The sequence below is a fragment of the Sarcophilus harrisii genome, chromosome 2 (genome assembly GCF_902635505.1).
Source record: "Sarcophilus harrisii chromosome 2, mSarHar1.11, whole genome shotgun sequence".
Classification (NCBI taxonomy): Eukaryota; Metazoa; Chordata; class Mammalia; order Dasyuromorphia; family Dasyuridae; genus Sarcophilus; species Sarcophilus harrisii.
The window spans coordinates 395,524,146-395,532,384 of NC_045427.1; positions in this window are offsets into that span (position 1 = coordinate 395,524,146).

An 8,239-nucleotide genomic window follows, 5' to 3' on the forward strand; every position below is an offset into this window, starting at 1 on the left:
TGCTCCAGCTTTTACCTTTACTGTATATGTATCCCTGCTTTAAATGTGTTTTTGTAAACAACATATTGTAGGGTTCTGATTTTTGATCCAGTCTGCTATCTGCCTCCTCTTTATGGGGAGTTCATCCCATTCACATTACGGTTAGAATTACTAAATTGTATTTCCTGATCCTAATAACCCCAGATTGTGCTTTACTTATTGCCTCCCCAACCCTCTTTCCCTTTTTAAACTTATTAAACTCTTGTATCACGATACTTATCCTCTTTATAATTCCCTCCCCCCTTTGAGTCTTTTCCCCTTCCTTCCCTCATTACTCTTTTTTCCCTTTCCTCTCCCCTGTTTTTAATGAGGCAAAGAGAATTTCTCTAAAACAAATGTCAATTATTTTCTTGAGCTAACTCTGATGAGAGTAAGATTACACAATGTTCCTCCCCTCTAAATTCCCTCAGATATGATAAGTTCCTTAGCCTCTTTGTGGGATGTGGTTTCCTTTTTATCCCTCCTTCCCACCTTTTTCTGCCATCATCCCTTCCAATCTACCCTTTTTATGTTATATCAGTAAATCAAATTTACATGTATTCTTTGTATATCCCAACAGAAATACAACTCAAGAGTTATTTTACCTTTTCTGCATCTCTTGGTTCTATGCTTGAGATCAAATTTTTGTTTAGTTCTTGGTTTTTTCTTCAGAACCAATGGAATTCATTTGTTTCATTAAATGTCCATCTTCTTCCCTGAAGAAAATGCTCAGCTAGCTGGGTAGTTTATTCTTGGCTGATCTCAAGTTCTTGTGCCTCGGAATATCATATTCCAGGCCCTTCCTTTCCTTTAATGTAGCAGCCAGATCTTGGGTGATCCTTATTGTGGCACCTCGGTATTTAAATGTTTTTTTTTGCTGCTTGTAAATTTTTCCTTAATCTGATAGTTCTGAAATTTGGCCCAATATTCCTTGGGGTTTTTATTTTAGGTTTCTTTCAGAAGGTGTTCAGAATTCTTTTCAATGCCTATTTTACCTTCTGATTCTATTACATCTGCAGTTCTTTTGATGATTTCTTGTAAAATAGTATTCAGGCTCTTTTTTTCATCATAGTTTTCAGAAAGTCCAATAATCCTCAGATTATCTCCCTAGATCTATTTTCCAAGTCTGTCATTTTGCAAGTAGATAATTCATGGTTTTCCAGTTTGTCATTTTTTTGTTTTGCTTGACTGATTCTTGCTGTCTCAATGAATCATTAGTTTCATTTGTTCAGTTCTAATTTTTAAAGAATTATTTTCTTCATTAGCTTTTTTACTTTTCTATATATGTCCAATTGAGTTTTGAATGTATTGTTTTGGTCTGTGGAATTTTTTCCATTTCACTAATTTTTTTTTTTTAGTGAATTATTTTCTTTTTCCAATTCACAGATCCTACTTTCTTGCGTTCTTTGTCTTTCCAATCACGGATCCTACTTTCTTTTGAGTTCTTTTGTCTTTTCCAATTCACAAACCTACTTCAGTGAATTCTTTATTTTTTCCAATTCACAATTTTACTTTCCTGAGATTTTTTACTTTTTCCAATCTGTATTTAGGAAGTTGTTGCTCTTTGTAAGGCTTCTCTTCCTTTCCCCATTTATCTTCTAACTCTTTTGAGACTTTTTAATGGCTCTTTTATGAGAGCATCATATAAAGGAGGACAGTCTGATGCATTTTTGCTGTTTGAGGTCTCTTCAGGTTTGCTGACCTGCTCTTTTTCTTCATAGAAGCTGTAGATCGTTCTTTTCATCTTTTTATTCATGTTTTAAAGCCTTTAGGGTAGGTCTCCTAGGCAAGGGGGTTACCAGCTTCCTCTGCAGAGCAGGGAAAGATGTAAACCGATTTCTGGCTCCGTTGTATGGGAGTGCTCTGAGTGAGAGTTTTCCCTTCCCCCAACAGGAAGTAGATTCAGCACTGGCCGAGCTATCAAACTGCTTAGTAGGGCTGAGTGGGTTAGCGATTGCCCTCGGCTAGAGACTAAGGGGTGAAAGTGTCACTACCCCAGGCTGGAGCCTCTTGTGGGACTGTGAGTATTAGCAGCTGACCGCAGACTGCAGACCGCAGACCGCAGACGCCCGAACTCTTCCCCAGTGTCTCTGCCCAATGCAAATCGGCCCTGGAAAAGCTCTATGGTCCAAGCCGAGCTCCCCACTGGGCAGATTGGAGGCTAACCCGGGCTGCGCCCTCCTGCTGTGCAGGATCACAACTGCCCCAAGGAAAAGCCCGTACTGCGGGTTGGGGCTGTGCGCTTGTGCTGAGATCTGTGCCTTCACCCTGGGTTTGAGACTCTCCTCGGAACCTAATTTCTCTCCCCCTCTGCGCCGATCTCCCCCCTGGCCCCGGAACCAACCTTTTTTGGCGAGACTGCAGATTTTCTTCGGCCGGTGAGTTGTTCTACTTCTTATCTTTACGAATTGTAGCAGTCAAGACTATTTTTGAGGCTCGATATAATATTGATAAAGAGGGTAAGAGAAGAGCTTAGAAAGTCGCGTGTGTCTTCTCTGCCATCTTGGCTCCGCCCCCTCATCTCCCTATTATAAATGAAAGATCACAACAGAGTTCTTAATATACTTTATAGAATCAAAAAAAAAAAAAAACAATCATCACTTTCTCAGTATATCTAATTTAATGAAAGTTAATTGAAATTCATAGTCTGACACAATCTGATTTAAATGAATTAAATAATTTTGCTTGCTAAGTCAGTCAAAAGGCTGCTCAAAATCCAAGTAAAATACAGCTGGAAAAGGGGAAATAAATGAGGAAAAAAATGAGTATAACATCTAAATTTAAATCAAACAACAACTGAAACTGGAAAAGTGTTACAGTATACTGATCAGAGAAGATATTGGTGAGTTACTAATAAAAATCTACACATCATCTTCTGCACTGCTGCACAGAGAGAAAATGAAAAATTAGAGCCAAAGTTCAAGAGAGTTAGAACTGGAAAATAAACAAAATGTAATCAGTCCATGCATTACTACTTCACAGTCACAGCTCAGCTCTAAAACTCATTTCATTCTAAATAAAGTAAAAACTGCTCTGATACATCTATAATAATTTGACCACAAATGGTATATCTTCACAATAGAAACTGACTCAAGAAAGGAAATTTGATTGTAGTGACATAGTTGACATTGAGTTACACTTTAAATTCACTCTTCACACTTGAGAAAACATCAAACACTAGTGACCCTACAAAAATTCATTAGAAAAGTTAAAATGTAAAAGTGACACATGGAGAACATGACCAGAGTAGCCTTTGACAGATTGATTCTGAGAGGCTAGTTCTGGGATGGCCACACTCTTTTATGCAGACTGCCTTTACTACTTCTTTGTTATGAGGAAATTAGAGAACAGAAATTAGGTTATGAGGAGAAAGGAAACCTCTTTCCCCCTCCTCTCTCTCCAACCATAGGCAAAATGAAAATGCTGAGAAATGTAACAAATGACTACTCGTCATCAAGTAAGAAACAGGAAAAAAAAACTGGTAGAAAATTATTTTATTTGGAAGCAAATTCATATCCTTAAATTCAGTTCAGACACAGTATAAATTTTAAAATAGGGTCTCCATGAGAGGATTAAGATAATTCTGTGTTTTGACAAATTTTAATTATTGTCTGAAAGATAAAATAGATCAAAAAGTTTTGCTGGATCACAGTGATTTCCCCCAAAATTAAGATATTTCTTAAAATGGAAAGAAGCATTCTTCTCTACCGAGTTCCTTAGGCACTAATTATCATTTCTAAGAATCAAAAGCAAACACACTTTAGGTGGAGTTTATGTTTCTAGAAGTGGAATTTATTACTTTATTACAAGTCTGTTCCCTAAAAGAAAAACTGCAAGGCATATTCTTCATTGTAATGATTTATAGTAGGTATGTGGCTTTTGAAGGTCAAACTATTAGCTGATTTCTATGTGCATTGGGTGTATTTTATATAAATTATTATGGGTTAGTGGTTAGTTCGTCATCAATCAAGATTCCATTCCCAGAGAATTTTACTATTATAAAAAAGAGGTATAGGCATTCCCTTGTTTTATTTTTTCAAATTAATTTAGTATTTTATTTTCCCCAGTTATATATAAAAGCAATTTTAGCATTCATTTTTGAAACTTTAAATTCCAAATTCTCTGTCTTCCCCCCTCTCCACACTCCCCACACTCCCAAGAAGTCCAGAAATTTGATATAAGTTGTAGATGTGGAACCATGCAAATTTTTTTCCATAATAGTCATGTTGTGAAAGAAAACATAGAACAAAATTAAATGAAAAAATAAAGTAAAACAAAAAACCTAACAAAAACAAACAAATCTCATGAAAACTGAAGAAAGTAATAAAATATGTTTTATTTTGCATTCAGACATCATCAGTTCTTTCTCTGGGGATGGATAGCATTTTTTTCAATATAAGTTCTTCAAAGTTATCTAAGATTATTGTATTGCTGAGAATAGCTAAGTTTTTTCACAGCTAATCATCTTACAATATCTCTGTTCTTAATGCTGAGTGAAGTATGTAGAACCAAAAGAACATTGTACATAGTAACAGCAAAATTGTATGATGATTGACTGTGATGGATTTGTCTCTTCTAAACAATGCAATGATTCAAGGCACTTCCAATAAACTTGGGATAAAAAATGCAAATAAGATCCAGAGAGAAATTATGAAGCCTGAATGTGTAGTGAAGCACAGTACTTTCAGCGCTTTTTTTGTAGTTTTTTTTTTTCTAGCACAACATGCTAAATATGGAACTATATTCGAAAGGATTACACATATTTATCCTGTATTGGATTGATTATTGTCTTGGGGAGGGGGAAGTGAGAGAGGAAATGAAAATAATTTTAAACAAAAAGTTTTACAAAAATGAATGTTGAAAACCATCTTATATGTATTTGGAAAGATAAAATTTTATTGAAAACAAAATAAACCAAACCATATCATTTCTGTTTTATTGCATTTTACATGAAATGTTTTACATTTCATATTGCATCAGATCATGGAAGCCTTTCCAGATTTTCTGAGAAGATCCTACTCATCATTTCTTAAAGCAAAGTGGTATTCCATTATTATCACATACCACAGTTTGTTCAACAATTCCTTAAATGATGCGCATCAACTCAATTTCTAATTCCTTACCATAAGAAAAGAGCTGATATAAATATCTCTGTACATATTTGGGATTTCCTGTTTGTTTTTCCTTTGACCAGTTTTAGGATACAGACTGTATTTGAGTTTCACCTGCTACATTAAGTCAGGGAGGAGCCCAAACTACATGATAGCCAAAATGATCTCAAAAGCTATATTTGGTCAAAGGGTATACATGGTTTTGTAGTCATTGAGGCATTTTTCTGAATTGTTCTACAGTATGGTTGAATCACTTCACAGTTTCACTGACAATGCATTAATGTCTCATTTGTTCCTACACCCACTCCACCATTTATCATTTTCCTTTTCTATACTTTTAGCCAATCTAATAAGTATGAAGTACCTCAGCATTGTTTTCATTTGTATATCTTTAATCAACAGGGTATTAGATTGTTTTCATATTACTATAAATAGTTTTGATTACTTTGTCTGAAAAATACTCATATCATTTGATCATTAATTAACTGAGAAATGGCTATTATTTTCATAAATTTGAATTGTTTTAGAAATTAGGCCTTTATTAGAGAAACTTCAAAACTTTTTTCATGACAACTTTTATTACCTGTATTTCCCTATTTCCCCCACACCATTTATTTTATTCTCTTTCCTTTCACCCTGTTACTCATCAAAAGGGTTTTTCTTGTGATTACCTCCTCCCATAATCTGTCCCCCTTTCTTTTATTCTGTTCCTGAAAGGTACATTACATTTTTATACTCAATTAAGTGTGTATGTTATTCCCACTTTGTGCCAATTCTGATAAGTATGGTTCTCTTACTTTTTCTTACATACTTCCTGTTCCCCTTCACTGTAAAAGATATTAACTTTTTAATGTCAGATAATTTACCCCTTCTACATCTCCCTTTCCCTTGATACTAGTGTATTTCCTCTCTTACTTCTTAATTTTATTTTTCTAGATATCAGCCCTTCATATTCAATTTGTACCTGTACCTTCTGCCTATTTATACTCTTTCTATGCCTAATAATGAGAGTTCATACAAGTTACAAATATCACTTTCCCATGCAGGAATGTAAACAGTTAAACCTTATTAAGTTCTGTATGATTTCTTTTTACTGTTTACTTTTCTTGAGCCTTATATTTGGAGGTCAAATTTTCTACTCAGCTCTGGTATTTTCTTCAAGAATGTTTTAAAATCCTCTATTTAGTTGCATATTTTTTTTTTGCCATGAAAGATTATATTCATTTTTTATGTGTAGGTGATTCTTGGTTATAATTCTATTTGTTCTGGTCTCTAAAATATAAAATCCCAAGTCCTCTGATTCTTTAATGAAGAAGCTATTAAATCTTCTTTTCTCCTGATTGTAGTTCCAAAATACTTTAATTTTTTTTGATTGCTTGTAATATTTTCTCCTTGATTTGGAGCACTGGAATTTGATTTTAATAATATTGGCAGTTTTCATTTTGGAATTTTTTTTCAGGAAGTGATCTGCTGATTATTTTAATTTTTATTATACTCTTTGACTTCAGAATAACAGGACAGTTTTGTTTGATATTTTCTTTCAAAAAATAATATGTAGGCTCTTTTTAAAAAAAATTTTTATAGCTTTTTATTTACAAGTTATATGCATGGGTAATTTTTCAGCATTGACAATTGCAATACTTTTTGTTCCAATTTTTCCCTTCCTTCCTCTCCCCCAGATGGCAGGTTGATCAATACATGTTAAATATGTTAAAGTATAAATTAATACAATATTAGTGTACATGTCCAAACAGGTATTTTGCTGTACAAAAAGAATCAGACTTTGAAATAGTGTACCATTAGCCTGTTAAAGAAATCAAAAATGTAGGCGAACAAAGGTAGAGGGATTGGGAATTCTATGTGGTGGTTCATAGTCATCTCCCAGAGTTCTTTCACTAGGTATAGCTGGTTCAATTCATTACTTCTCTATTGGAGCTGATTTGGTTCATCTCATTGTTGAAGAGGGCCAGGTTCATCAGAATTGATCATCATATAGTATTATTGTTGAAGTGTATAATGATCTTCTGGTCCTGCTAATTTCACTTAGCTTCAGTTCTTATCTCTTCAGACCTTTCTGAAATCATCCTGTTGGTCATTTCTTATAGAATAATAATATTCCATAATATTCATACACCACAATTTCTTCAGCCATTCTTCAATTGATGGGCATCCACTCAATTTCCAGTTTCTGGGCATGTAGGCTCTATTTTATCTGGCTTTCAGATAGTCAAACAATTTAAAATTTTCTCTTTGGGATCTATTTTTCAGGTCAATTGTCTTTCCAATTAGATATTTCACATTGTCTTCTTTTTTTCATTCTTTGGGGTTTTATTTATTTATTTGCTGACTCAAAAAGTGATTGCGTTTTATTTGCTCAATTCTAATTTTTAAGCAATTATTTTCTTCAGAAGGTTTTTGTACCTCCTTTTACATTTGGACAATTGTACTTTTTAAGGAGTTTTTTTCTTCATTGTTTGTACCTCTATTTACAATAGGTCATTTCTGCTTTTCAAGGCATTTTTCTCCTCATTGGCTTTTCATATCTCTTTTATCATTTGGCCTAATATGTTTTTTTCTTTTTTTAAGTGAAAAGACATATTTATTTTTAGAAGAATTGCACATGTTTAGTCTATATTAGATTACTTGCTGTCTAGGGTAGGGAGGTATGGGGAAGGGAGGGAGACATTTTAGAACACAAGATTTTGCAAGGATGAATGTTGAAAACTATCTTTGCATGTATTTTTAAAAATAAAAAGTTATTGTTACAAAATATATATGTATTTTATCTACATCTATCCATTCATTTAGCTATATCTATGTATCTATCTATGTTTTTTTTTTTAATTCTGAAGTTTCCCCTCAAAAAAATCTTGTATTAGATCATGCTTTCTGGGCAAAATGGGTAGCAAGAAGAGACAGTGAAAAAGATTTCCTTATGGCTGGAATATCTGGTGTATTAAAATAAGACATAAGACTGTTTCATCAATCAGGAAGTTTACAAAATTTTGTTAAATATTTAATATTTTCTAAATGCTATTCTAGGAACTTAGAATAAAAATAAAAGGGAAAAAAAAGACAGTCTCTGCCTTCAAGTAGCTTACATTCTAATG